This window comes from Nerophis lumbriciformis, linkage group LG07, assembly GCF_033978685.3.
Source record: "Nerophis lumbriciformis linkage group LG07, RoL_Nlum_v2.1, whole genome shotgun sequence".
NCBI classification, from domain to species: domain Eukaryota; kingdom Metazoa; phylum Chordata; class Actinopteri; order Syngnathiformes; family Syngnathidae; genus Nerophis; species Nerophis lumbriciformis.
Window position 1 is genome coordinate 30,464,235 of NC_084554.2, and position 15,051 is coordinate 30,479,285.

At 38.2% G+C, this 15,051-nt stretch overlaps 1 protein-coding gene across 3 annotated transcripts in view; it reads left to right on the forward strand.

The window, feature by feature from the left end:
• cntnap2a (contactin associated protein 2a) overlaps positions 1 to 15,051 on the forward strand; it is a 766,983-nt gene that overhangs the window by 621,852 nt on the left and 130,080 nt on the right. The gene's annotated exons all lie outside the window — the stretch shown is intronic.

Consider the following 15,051-nt stretch of genomic DNA (forward strand, 5'->3'; position numbering starts at 1 on the left):
CCATCTGGCCTGCTTGTACTATATCAACCCTCGCAGAAATCCTGTGTTTTCTTCTTTCTGTTGGACGTAGGTGAACTTTGTTATTGCAATAATCATCAACATCAACATGTACAGTAAGACTGAACAAAATCAAAAGAGCAGCTTGCATGCATTCCTGAAGTAGCAAGGCAAGGATAGAACACATACCTAAGACGTCAAAGTGGTCTCTCTGAAATGAAAACAATGAGCTACGTTGTGTGCATTCTTACTTTTAGTCCAAGAAATGTATCTCGTGAATTTAAGTGAAATTAAATGTGGAACAATACGGTATATATTCTAGAGTATTCTAACACCACCACGCTGTTGATTAAACCACAGTACCGAGGCAGCACTTTTAAATATTTTAAACGACATCAGGTGAAACCGAGATAATAACAGTGTTGGTTTTTCTGGATATAAGTGCTGCTTTTTAAACAGTAGACCTCACATTTTATTATACAGACTTAGACATGCGGTGGGCCTCTCTCATACTTGCCAACCCTCCCGGATTTTCCGGGAGACTCCCGAAATTCAGCGCCTCTCCCGAAAACCTCCCGGGACAAATTTTCTCCCGAAAATATCCCGAAATTCAGGTAGAGCTGGAAGCCACGCCCCCTCCAGCTCCATGCGGACCTGAGTGACGTGTCAACAGCCTGTTTTCACGTCCGCTTTCCCACAATATAAACAGCATGCCTGCCCAATCACGTTATAACTGTAGAATGATCGAGGGCGAGTTCTTGGTTTCTTATGTGGGTTTATTGTTAGGCAGTTTCATTAACGTCCTCCCAGCGCGACAACAACACACAACAACAGCAGTCATGTTTTATTCTACCGTAAAGCAGTTTGTCTGCCGTAAACAGCAATGTTGTTGTAATATATTGAGTTGGAGGCAATAACCAGGCGAGGTGATGAAGTACGTCTCTTTACTGTAGACTTCAGAACAGACTCACACACTTGACGTCAGGTGCGCAACACCACGTAAATCGTTGGCCAACCAAAAAGTAACCCCAGTACGCTATAGCCAACATTCACCAGGAGATGGCAACAGACAAACATAGATCACTCTATTACATTCCTCCCCTTTTAGAAATGTAGAAGTTACTCAAAATAAATAAACAACCCAACCAAAAAATGCAGCAGCTCAATTAAAAAAACTCTACTTAAGCCACATTATTTTCTTTTTTTTTTTAGTACTGAACTCTTAACCCTCATTTGTAAACAATAACATGCTTATTCTGCGATGAGGTGGCGACTTGTCCTGGGTGTACCCCGCCTTCCGCCCGATTGTAGCTGAGATAGGCTCCAGCGCCCCCCGCGACCCCGAAGGGAATAAGCGGTAGAAAATGGATGGATGGAACATGCTTATTATACAAACAGTATTTGTACACCTTTAACACAGATTTTTATACTGTCTTCAGAGATTCAGTTTTTTTGGTGGTACTCGAAACCTTTCTGGGTACCTGCGAAAGGGTGTTCAGCATGGTTAGAAAAATAGTGACAGAGAATAGAACAAGGATGGACAATTCAACCTTTAACTCAACAATGAGTAGATGAGTGTTATGTGTGTGTATATGTGTAAATAAATGCACACTGAAATTCAAGTATTTCTTATATATATATATATATATATATATATATATATATATATATATATATATATATATATATATATATATATATATATATATATATATATATATATATGAAATACTTGACTTGGTGAATTCTAGCTGTAAATATACTCCTCCCCTCTTAGCCACGCCCCGACCACGCCCCCCCACCTCCCGAAATCAGAGGTCTCAAGGTTGGCAAGTATGGCCTCTCTGGTACTGCTTCTTATCGCTCAGACAGTATTTAAGTATGGATGCATGTGAGGTAAGATTTGGAGTTCCTCAACGCTCAATTTTATGTCCCATTCTTTGTATGCTGCCTCTTGGGGACGTCATTAGGAGACATGGCATCAGTTTCTTCAGTTACGGTGATGATACACATTTGTATATTTCCGTGTCTCCTGATGACACAGAACCAATAGATACCCTTTCTAACTGCATTGTAGACATCAAGTCATGGATGGCAGTGAATTTCCCACAGCTCAACCAGGACAAAACAGAGGTTTTATTCATAGATCCTGAAGAACAGAGAGAGAAACGTTTATACCAACACAGTCTATAAAAAATCCGGGCTAACTTTTACCCCACATATTAAAAATATTACAAAAGTAGTTTTTTTAGCATCTTAAGGACATAGCCAGAATCCGCCCGTTTTTTTCTCAGGCCAACACGGAGTTGCTAATGCATTCTTTTTATTTCCTGCCATTTAGACTATTGTAATGCCCTGCTCCCTGCTCTTCCCAAAAAGACTATCAGAACTTTACAATTATCACAAAACTCAGCTGCATGGGTGCTGACGTGGACCAGAGGGCGGGGGCACATTACACCAATTTTAAAATTGCTTCATTGGCTCCATGTCCATTTAAGCATCGATTTTAAAGTTCTATTATTATTTTGTCTTGCGCCTTCTTGTCTATCTGACCTGCTTTTACCGTATCAACCTTCGCAGATTCTGTGATCCTCTGGCACTGGCCTTTTATATTTACCAAATACCAGCACAAAGGCCCACGGTGAAGCAACATTTAGCCACTATGGTCCCCACCTGTGGAACAGCCTGCCAGAAAGCCTCAGGACTGCGGAGACCATTGAAATAAAAAATAAAAAGGCTAAAGACACACTTTTTTAATTAGGCTTTTTACTGATCATGTTAAAATCTTATGCTTTTTATTATCTATTGTGTTGTTTTCTATCTGAGTTATCAATATTATTACAATTATTCTCTCAATGTTACGTTTTTATTAACTAATTATTGTATTATTTGTATCATTTATATTTTATTTTTACATATATTTTACCATATGCTCATACTATTCTTTAGATGGCATTATTTGAGTTATTCTACAGTGTGGACGCTTTTAAAGGTAACGTTTTTTTTCAAATCCTCAGTGCCATGCCATGTTTTGTTTCTATTTTGTTATTGTCAATAGTGTGTGCGTGCGTGCGTGTGTGTGTGTGTGTGTGTGTGTGTGTGTGTGTGTGTGTGTGTGTGTGTGTGTGTGTGTGTGTGTGTGTGTGTGTGTGTGTGTGTGTGTGTGTGTGTGTGTGTGTGTGTGTGTGTGTGTGTGTGTGTGTGTGTGTGTGTGTATGTGTCCGTGCGCCTTTTTATTCTCTTCTACTTTTTTTTGGTCAGTACTTTGTGTTGTTTTCCACCTTCTTGTGTATGAAAAGTGCTATATAAATAGTTTGATTGATGATTGATTGATTACCTAATAGATTACTTTTTGTTCTGTTTGAATTTTGAGGCATTTTCTTAAAAACTAAATAAAACAGAATCAAAATTCACTTACGATGGTTGCATTAACCTTGAATTACATCTTAAAAAATCCAATCGCTTTTCAGCAAAAATGGGGAAAAAATCCAATTATAATTCATCGCAAAAGCAATTATGTTTTAATTGCATGCCTGAGCATTAAAATGGTTTCTCTCTGTGTAAAGATAAAAAGGGCACTTTCTTTCAATGCCGTCATGTTTAATATCATGTTCCATAATTAATAACACGGTGGCAAAAGTGTGTATCCCCAAGAAACAATCCAGTAATCATTTCTAATAATGTTTTCCATGTTGTAATTTAAACGTAATCAAGTGATGTGTTTATTGTGACACACATAACTATAGAAATAAAGGTTGGGTGGGTGGGAAATTAAATAAACAAACAATGACATTCTAGCTAATTACAAAAGGAGATTGATGGAGACACAAACTAATTATAAGTCATGAATATAATTATACGATGTAATGTTATATTCATTGCATTTCACATAAAACGCACCATAAAATTGCCCATTTTAAACACAGGGTGAGATACAATTGACTATGATTACTTCCATTATTATTTTTCTAAAACATGGAGGTTATAGTACTTTGGTTAGCTGTCCGCCTTATGGAAGTGCTCCAAATAAAGGAGCACAAGGGCAACCACAAGAAGGAGCAACAGCAGAATGACAATTTCTGTATCAGCGGCACCTTGAGAGCCAATTAGACTGAGAAAATGGCTTGTCAAGGAAACCACTTATGACTCCATTTGAATATCCCTGAAAGGCACTCTGCTGCTGTCTTGTGTACTGAACTGCAGCATCTAAAATGTACACTCAATAGCACACGAGGGGTTTTAGGGTTGGCTTTCTAACACATTTCAGTTTGTGGGTTGAACGCGCCTCAAAGCGTCTGGCAGGCAGACATTTATGTGATCACCATATCGATGTGGAAATGTGATTTATATCAAATGTTTATAGTGTTTAAACCTACCATAACCTCATCGGGACACTTTTCCATTGGTCGATTTTGTAACGTTTCATGATTCATCAGGTCTGTCACAAATTGATTTTTTTTAGATTGCTTCCTCTGCACTCTTCTGGTGCGGGAAGTGGGGGAAACCTACTACTCCTTCATCGGGGGTCCCGGCAGCTAGGGATGAATACGGAATTCTGTCGGTACGACCAAATTCCGATTCACGTAAAATCTAACAGTGCCGTATTTGGATACCTATGTTGCTCACGCACTCAGTGCCAACAAAGCTAGTATTCCTGATATAAAATGCTCTAAAGTAAAGTAAGGCTCTATTTTTTTGCAAAATGTGTCAGCTTGTTGCAAATTTACCTTGGCTTTAACACATACATGCTAGGGCTAATTGCATGAGCAATTTTACACAGCGATTTCAACACCTCCAAATTTAGCCATGAAAGCTACAACTAATATGCATATTCAAACAGCTGGTGTGTAATATGTATAATACTTATATTTAGGAGTAGAGATGTCCGATAATATCGGACGATATTATCGGCCGATAAATGCGTTAAAATGTAATATCGGAAATTATCGGTATCGTTTTTTTTTATTATTGGTATCGTTTTTGTTGTTGGTTTTTTTTAATTATTTTTTTTTATTAAATTACCATAAAAAATACAAGATACACTTACAATTAGTGCACCAACCCAAAAAAACTCCCTCCCCCATTTACACTCATTCACACTCATTCACACAAAAAGGTTGTTTCTTTCTGTTATTAATATTCTGGTTCCTACATTATATATCAATATATATCAATACAGTCTGCAAGGGATACAGTCCGTAAGCACACATGATTTTGCGTGCTGCTGGTCCACTAATAGTACTAACCTTTAACAGTTAATTTTACTCATTTTCATTAATTACTAGTTTCTATGTAACTGTTTTTATATTGTTTTACTTTCTTTTTTTTATTCAAAAAAATGTTTTTAATTTATTGATCTTGTTTTTTTTATTATTATTATTATTTTATTTTTTTTAAAGTACCTTATCTTCACCATACCTGATTGTCCAAATTAGGCATAATAATGTGTTAATTCCACGACTGTATATATCAGTTGATATCGATATCGGTTGATATCCATATCGGTAATTAAAGAGTTGGACAATATCGGAATATCGGATATCGGCAAAAAGCTATTATCGGACCTCCCTATTTAGGAGTGTACCTATACAACTTTTCCACTTCTGATACGAATATTGCAGTGTTTAATATTGGCCGGTACTGATATCAATCAGATGTAATAGCAGCATAAATTATACTCACTTGTATTATTTATTTGGTAGTCAGGGTTTCTGCATGTTTCAGATTTAATCCAATTGTAAGACTGTTTAATGCCTCACGTTTTTGTCCACATTTAGGCTGACTATTTTCTGTCTGTCATTTGAAAATGTTGTGTGGAATCGACCATACCAGAAATTCCAACACAAATGCCTGTACTGCATTGTTAAGAGTGTACCAAAACATTTTGCTTTCAGCTGCAAAGTATTTTACGGACTTAAATGAAAGCCACGCGGCCAGCATCACTCCTGGCTTACTGAGAGCACACGGCTGCTGTTGTTATCACGTGGGATCTGCACGGTGGATCCAGCTGCTGCTGGATAACATTTCTGGAGCAGAGCCTGAAATGTCCTGCTTATATCAGAGGCTAATATCAGACACTTTTGATCTATAGCTGATAAATTCCAAGTTTTTGGTCTATGCATACTTGCCAACCTTCAGACCTCCGAATACGGGAGATGGGATGTGTGTGTGTGTGTGTGGTGGGGGGGGTGGGGGGGGGCATACTTGATCAACAGCCATACAGGTCACACTGAGGGTGGCCGTATAAACAACTTTAACACTGTTACAAATATGCGCCACACTGTGAACCCACACCAAACAAGAATGATAAACACATTTCAGGATAACATCCGCACCGTAACACAACATAAACACAACAGAACAAATACCCAGAAACCCTTGCAGCACTAACTCTTCCGGGACGCTACCTCCAAAGTCCGCCCCCCCCAACCCCGCCCACCTCAACCCTGCCGCCCCCCCAACTCCCGCTCCCCCAATCTCCCTAATTCGGTGGTCTCACGGTTGGCAAGTATGCATAAGACGCTGTAATTGGTGGCTCTGCAGTGTTGATGGCGAACCTTCACATCCCATACTTGTCTTCTTACCGGGTTGTTACCGGGTTGTTGGGAAAGCGATGTAAAAGCTTTCCACAATTCTCGCATGTGGAGGAGCCTCTTGCTGCACAACAGGGCATTTTTACACGTCAAAAAACTGACGAGTAGGCGCCGCAAACATATTAGCTCAAAGTTAGTAGCAGTCATTGCACCCTGAGTGCCTTTTGACCAATCATTGAGGAAATCGCCTGAAACCGAGTTGGCCATATTCTCTTTATACAACCTACTCAGTGGCCTAGTGGTTAGAGTGTCCGCCCTGAGATCGGTAGGTTGTGAGTTCAAACCCCGGCCGAGTCATACCAAAGACTATACAAATGGGACCCATTACCTCCCTGCTTGGCACTCAGCATCAAGGGTTGGAAATTGGGGGTTAAATCACCAAAAATGATTCCCGGGCGCAGCCGCCGCTGCTGCTCACTGCTCCCCTCATCTCCCAGGATTTGATCAAGGGTGATGGGTCAAATGTAGAGAATAATTTTGCCACACCTAGTGTGTGTGTGACAATCATTGGTACTTTAACTTTAACTTAACTTTTTAACTCTACCGGAGTCTATACACTACTGCCATCTAATGTCTTAGAATTGCAACTGCATGCAAAGTCTAATATATAATACTAGCAAATGAGACTCAGAAATGCAATAAGAAAACAAAACATAAAAACTGGACAGCACAGTTATCATCATCAGCTCATAAAATATGAAGTTTTATTATCAGTACCGGTATGGATTTCCACATTTTGGGACTTTATGGGTTCAAATGAGAAAGGCACCAACCCCTATAACAGAAAAACAAAATGGTTAAAAGGGGTTGACTTTTTGGACAGTTTTTCATTTAATTCAGGGCACTTACACTGTAACTTTTTGCTCACCGGGGTCCCAGTAGAAAAGGTCAATTTTCCAAAGGGTCAGAGAGTCTAGGGAAAAAATACATATTTTCAACAGGTCCAGTTCTGACCCATCAGAAAAGTGGCCTTATCTGCAATTCTGGGGTCCTGCCGGGAGTTCAGAGCATAGCCAAGCTATCCGGATGCATCAGTGTGTTAGGCAAACAAAGAGGATTTCACTTGGCTTCACCACTGATTCCTCCTCCTCTCTTTTCCTTCCAACATCCACTTTCTGTCAAAATTCCTGCACCCTATACCGTAAATCCCCTTTGAGCTCTTTCTCTATAACCTCCCACCTTTTTCCCTGTTTTGTTGTCTCTCTGCCTCTTTCTGAAGCGTGACTCTCTCACCCCCCCAGCCCCCCGGCTGCATTTCTTTATCCTTGTCCTTCTTACTTCTATGTGTCAGCCTTTTCCTCCCCTTCCTTGCTAGCGACTTTTGACGTTTCAGGCAGTGCATACAAATCCATATCACACTATACTTGACATGTTCACCTTGTTCAGCCTGATACTGTCAATGCAGGGTACAGACGATACTCTCTTACTATTTCAAAGAACAAGTGTATGTTTAATTTTTTTTTACCATTAGCTCAAATTCGGACTATTAACTATTAACTTTCACTCATGCAGATAACCGGTCCATAAGTTGAATTACCATTTTCTGCAATAAACGGCACCCTTTGGGCACTATTTGAAAATGTTAAACTGTGCCTCCGTGTGTGTGTGTGTGTGTGTGTGTGTGTGTGTGTGTGTGTGTGTGTGTGTGTGTGTGTGTGTGTGTGGGTGCGAGTGCGTGTGTGTATGTGTGTGTGTGTGTGTGTATGGTTGCTATCTGCCCTTGCCCTTGGCGGCAGCATCGAAGGCACTGAGAAGATGGAGGAGCTAAACTCTGTCATGCAGGAACACTTATCAGAAACACACAGATGTGCCGAGATGCCACTTACAGGCATAGACACACTCATAATAATACATGCACGTGATATTGCTCAACTTTTTATTTTTTCCCTTTGGCATGATATTCCATGTTTGTTATTACAGTTGATTAAAATGCTTTGGAAGACATTAGGGGTGTGGGAAAAAATCGATTCGAATTTGAATCCCGATTCTCACGTTGTGCGATTCAGAATCAATTCTCATTTTTAAAAAATCTTTTTTTTTTTTTTTTTTTTTTTTAAATGTATTTATTTATTTTTTTAATTAATCAATCCAACAAAACAATACACAGCAATACCATAACATGCAATCCAATTCCAAAACCAAACCCAACCCAGCAACACTCAGAACTGCAATAAACAGAGCAATTGAGAGGACACACAAACACGACACAAACACGACACCAAAAGTAGTGAAACAAAAATGAATATTATCAACAACAGTATCAATGTTAGTTACAATTTCAACATAGCAGTGATTAAAAATTCCTCATTGACATTATCATTAGACATTTATAAAAATAAATTAAAAAAGAACAATAGTGTCGCAGTGGCTTACACTTGCATCACATCTCATAAGCTTGACAACACACTGTGTCCAATATTTTCACAAAGACAAAATAAGTCATATTTTTGGTTCATTTAATAGTTCAAACAAATTTACATTATTGCAATCTGTTGATAAAACATTGTCCTTTACAATTATAAAAGCTTTTTACAAAAATCTACTACTCTGCTTGCATGTCAGCAGACTGGGGTAGATCCTGCTGAATTCCTATGTATTGAATGAATAGAGAATCGTTTTGAATCGGAAAAAAATTGTTTTTAAATCGAGAATCGTGTTGAATTGAAAAAAAAAATCGATTTTGAATCGAATCGTGAGCCCAAGAATCGATATTGAATCGAATCGTGGGACACCCAAAGATTGACAGCCCTAGAAGACATGCATGTAATGCATTCATCCTAAAATTGCAATAATCATTAGAAAGATAGTCATTAGTACGACGTTTTGCTTGATGTGCATTGTAAATACTAAAAAACTGCTAGCAAAAGGCGGTTTACAATGCAGGTAGGTATATGGGCTTAATCTGTTCCGCCTTTAGAGTGCACTTGAAACAAAACGCCAACAATACTCCATTTTCATGCCGTGACTTGCCTATTAACCAAGCTATCGTAACATTTAGGGTTGTTAATGATAAACCGATGCGACCGGATACCCGGCTCGAGAAGTGGCCAATTCGGCTACTTTGAATCAATAAGATTCAGCTATGAATCCTTAGATTAATCGAATATAGACACTAGGGTTGTACGATATACCGGTATTAGTATAGTACTGCGATGCTAATGAATCATTTTCGGGACTATACCGCCTCTGAAACGTACCAGTCCCGCACCCCCCCGCGCCCGCGTCGTCGTCACGTTGATTCACTGCTGGTTTAACGAGCAGACGAGCATGTTCGGTAGCACACAATCAAGGAGTACTTACAAGCAGACACAGTGTGTAGACAGAAAAGGGAGAACGGACGCATTTTGTCTTAAAAACTAGTGATAAAGGTGAAGTTATAACACTGAAACGCCCTCAGGAAGAGGTGCTTGAAGACATGGCTAGCTAGCTAGCAGCTAACGTCCATCCGCCGTCGGCAGTGTTTTAGCGACTTTGAAATCACTAATCCTCACCACCATAGCGACAAATATAGTATGTTTTTTACAAGTATCATCCCTGCAGGACGAGGAATAGCTAAACATGATTCACTACACACCGTAGCTCACCGCCGTCAAAATGTAAACAAACGCCATTGGTGGATCTACACCTAACATCCACTGTAATGATATCAAGTACAGGCACGTATCTAGTCGATACTACTATGATTACGACGTCAATATTTTTTGGCGTCACCACATCTTCTTTCGTTTTTTAAGAATTCATATTATGTTTATAAACTCAGGAAATATGTCCCTGGACACATGAGGACTTTGAATATGACCAATGTATGATCCTGTAACTACTTGGTATCGGATTGATATCCAAATTTGTGGTATCATCCAAAACTAATGTAAAGTATCAAACAACAGAAGAATAAGTGATTATTACATTTTAACAAATGTGTAGATAGAACATGTTAAAAGAGAAAGTAAGCAGATATTAACAGTAAATGAGCAAGTAGATTAATAATACATTTTTACCGCTTGTTGACAAAATAATAGAATGATAAATGACACAATATGTTACTGCATACGTCAGCAGAATAATTAGGAGCCTTTGTTTGTTTACTTACTACTAAATGACAAGTTGTCTAGTATGTTCACTATTTTATTTAAGGACTAAATTGCAATAAGAAACATATGTTTAATGTACATAAAGATTTTTTTATTAAAATAAAGCCAATAATGCAATTTTTTGTGGTCCCCTTTATTAAGAAAAGGACCAAAAAGTACCAAAATAATTTTGGTACCAGTACCAAAATATTGGTATTGGGACAACACTAATAGACACATAAACCGGTTATTGCACCGAAATAGAAATCAGTTAGCGGATTTTGTCTTTAAAACGACACGAGAGCCAGGGTTGTCTGTGAAAACAGTCACGTGTTTGTTACGTTACTTACGTAACTGGAGACGAGAATAAGCATAGATGCATGGGCCGGGTGTTTATCTTTAAAACAAGGCGAGAGTCACAGCTGCCCACAAAATAATGACCCACAAGACACGTTATGTCAACACCGCGGACCGTCTGCGTCCGCCAATACTTGAACATCCAAAGATATGACGGCTCATACAGATTCCCATTTTGTCTTTCTTTGTTTAACAAGATGCAACGTTCTCGTACAATGAGCTCAATTTCCATGCCCTGCTCTCTTTACCGGCGTAACTCAACTGACCTTTCATCTCCACAACGTGCGTCACTTCCCATCCGGGTGCCGGAAGTCCAGCCCGCCATTCAAGCCACTGGCGAGAACGCGACTTGACTTGACTTGACCTGAATTATATTGGAAATGTGTTTGCCTTTTTACTTTATAAAACATATTTGGGGATATATGTTTTAAAATAATGAAAATCCTGGAAGCATGTCACATTTAAAGAATGTGTTTTTTTAACATTTGAAGATAAATTGGATGGATGTTCCCATTCCTCAGGTTATTGTTATTTTCATGGCATTTAACTGATCAGTTGTCCTAGAAGACGTTTGGCCTCTCATCCGAGTAGTTTTCATCAGTTCATACTCATAGATTTAGCTTGGATAGATCTAGTCTGAGCAGTTGCTGCCAAGGTTCTAACTATTTATCCTCTAACACAGGGGTGTTAAACTCCTTTTAGATCGGGGGCCACATGGAGAAAAATCTACTTCTGCAGCTGCTGTATTGTATTTGACTTTAGAAAATACAATACTCCATTGTATATTATGAGTTGAGTTGAGTTTGAGTTTATTTCGAACATGCATGCATACAACATGATACATCACAATTTCCAGTTTCTCTTTTCAACATGTTCGAAAAGGAGTAGGAAGAAGCAGAGCTTATTTAATCCTACCCCTTTTCTTTTACATAGCAGTTGCTAAAACATTTGTTCACTTCCTGTTCTCAATTTATTCACAATATACTCCATAAGTAATCACAATAAAAATAAATAAATAATTAAATAATTCTCAGTGAAGTAAGTTACATTTCATATGGCGAGATGAGTAAGATTATTTTGAAAATGAACGATGGATGAAATAAATTCAGAATGTTTATCATCTTCTTTGTACTTTGTAAACACTTCAAGTTTGAAGAGTTTCTTGAAGTGGATCATATTAGTACATTGTTTGATTGCTTTGCTTAATCCATTCCATAATTTAATTCCACATACAGATATACTGAAGGTATTAAGTGTTGTACGTGCATACAAATGTTTTAAATTATTTTTTTCTCTAAGATTATATTTCTCCTCTTTTTTTCGAGAATAATTGTTGTATATTCTTGGGTAGCAGATTGTAGTTTGCTTTGTGTATAATTTTAGCTGTTTGCAAATTCACTATGTCGTGGAATTTCAGTATTTTTGATTCAATAAATGAAGGGTTTGTATGTTCTCTATATCCAACATTATGTATTATTCTAACTGATGGTTTTTGTAACACCGTTGCACCCCACCTTTATAGTAGAAGATTGTGGCACCACGCCCGAAAAGTTGGTCATCTTTGAAAATCTACACGGTACCAACTTGATACTATACGGTTCTCAACAAATGCAAGGCAGCATAAGAGCATGGCAACATAGCTGGAACCTTTTTTTTTTTTTTTAATCTAAAGAATGAGAATTATTCTGAATTTATCAGCTGATGGGGAGCACGGGTGCTGAAAGATACAACCATCCCATCAGTCGGCATCCCAGTGAGAGTGAACATTGTATGTCACTGTTTTATGTGTTTATTTGAAACATTTAGCAATAGTGCTCAATGCTAATGCTCCAAGGCTCTCACAAAGTCTGACATGATTAGTGGTAACAAACACAAAGAGCGTTCTCAATGTTGTTGTGAACTGAATTGGCGTTGATGGCCATGCGCTCTGTGAAATCAATGCACCCAGGAAAGAAGTTCTGGTAATCCTTAAAATGACCAAAATACTGTAAATATTACATGTTATCATGAGTGTGCATGTTACAACATTACATATAGACTTACAGCATGCACTGTATTTAAAACAGTTTTGGAGGTTTGGAGGTTTTTTAGATGGTTTTCTAGATGAAATACAGGTAGGTTAATCCTTATTACCTGGATTGTTAGCCGGCTCTTCTAGCTGTTTTTCACTATTTAGCATACACAGAAAAAAGAAAGACGTGTTCTTGTCTCACATAAGGATTTTAGGTTAGATTAAATGTTGTGTGCCAAATGTCACCGTGATTCAGCCGAACACGCTAAACTTACAGTGAATGTGTTGGTGAGTACATCAAGCTATGTGATATTTCAAGTCTATTCAATTCATAAGGTCGAAATTTAGGTTTTAACTACGAGCCCACCCTGTGGTGTATTTGTCGGAATAATAATAAAACAGGCAACTTGGTTGGGGTGCATGTTTTGACAAGTGCTCAGCAGTTTAGGAGAAGAAGAGTTACACTGCCAGGTGACCTAATTTTACAGTTGTCTAATAAATACAATTTTGAAAAAAGTATTAATAATTCATGTTTTTTTAAAAATATCAACATTAATTGTGATTTTTACATCGGCTGTTAAAATATAGCTTCTCTCAAAATATTTGATTTTTTCAAAATGTTTTTTCTTTGTGGTTCCAGAACAGGAGTAGCTCCTTGCTGCCTCATGAGGAGCAAAGTGGTAATACAGCAGCTCTAATAGGCCTGACGGTTACACAAGATCCCTTTAAGTTAAAGTTAAAGTGCCACTGATAGTCACACACACACTAGATGGGGTGAAATTACTCTCTGCATTTGACCCCTCACCTTGTGGAGCAGTGAGCAGCAGCGGTGGCCGCGCTCGGGAATCATGTAGGTGATTTAACCCCCAATTCCAACCTTTGATGCTGAGTGTCAAGAAAGGAGGTAATCGGTCTCATTTCTATAGTCTTTGGTATGACTCGGCCGGGGTTTGAGCTCACGACCTACCGATCTCAGGGCGGACACTCTAAACACAAGGCCACTGAGCAGGATACCAAAAATGTATGCTTTTTAAATGTTTTGTTTTATTTGGCTAATTTCTTTCAAAGTCTATGCATATGGAAATATTTTTTTGTTATTTTATGCAACCAAACAAAAATGCATTTGCTAAAAAAACAAAGGTTTGCAAACAAAAATAATGGATTGGCAACCCAAAAAATAATTTGCAAACAAGATGGATTTGAAAAAAAAAGTGGTTCATTTTAAAATGTTTTGGTTAAAATATATATATATTTTTTCCAGTTAGAAGTTGTTATGTTTTTGGGGTTCAAAATCATCTTGTTTTTTGGTGGGGTTCAAAATCGTTTTTGGATGCAAATCTTTTGGTTGTAAACCAATTTTTTTGTTAACGACACAACTTCAATCTTGTGGGCGGGCCTCCTCTGAACAATATGTTACAAACTATGTTATTGATCGATACACTCAACCCTGGGATTTGGTATTTTCCCTCCAAATGTGCCAAGGGCGAAAGTAGTCAGCAATGTACTGTATGTCCATATGTGCACGCTACTATGTTCACGCTATCGCCAATAAAATGGCTTCTAACAAAATGTTCAGAGGAGGCCCAGTCCACAAGATTGTAGTTGAGTCATAACCAAAAAAAATATTTCTAACCATAACTTTGTTAGATTTTTATTTTTTTTCATTTCAAATCCATTTTTTTTGCAAATTTTTTATTATTCTTTTTTTGTTTGGTTGCATAAAAGACCCACATTTGTCTCCATATATGCAGTGCTTCCATTTTCTCCAATAAACATGGAATGAAGAGGTGAATAATTTTGGATGACACCTCCATATTTCCTCCCACTCTGACATGTACCCCACCCCCCAACTTCCCTTAGCGCTGGGACACGGAAAGGTGAGGTGGCGGCGGCGGCGTCTCCCCATCAAGCAGAGTCTGATAATTCATCAGCAGCTGTTTAGCATGAAGCCAATTTGTCTTCATTAGCAGCCGCTGCTTTGGCTTCAATCACAAGTCATTAGAAAAGTTGTTATCAGTAGAAG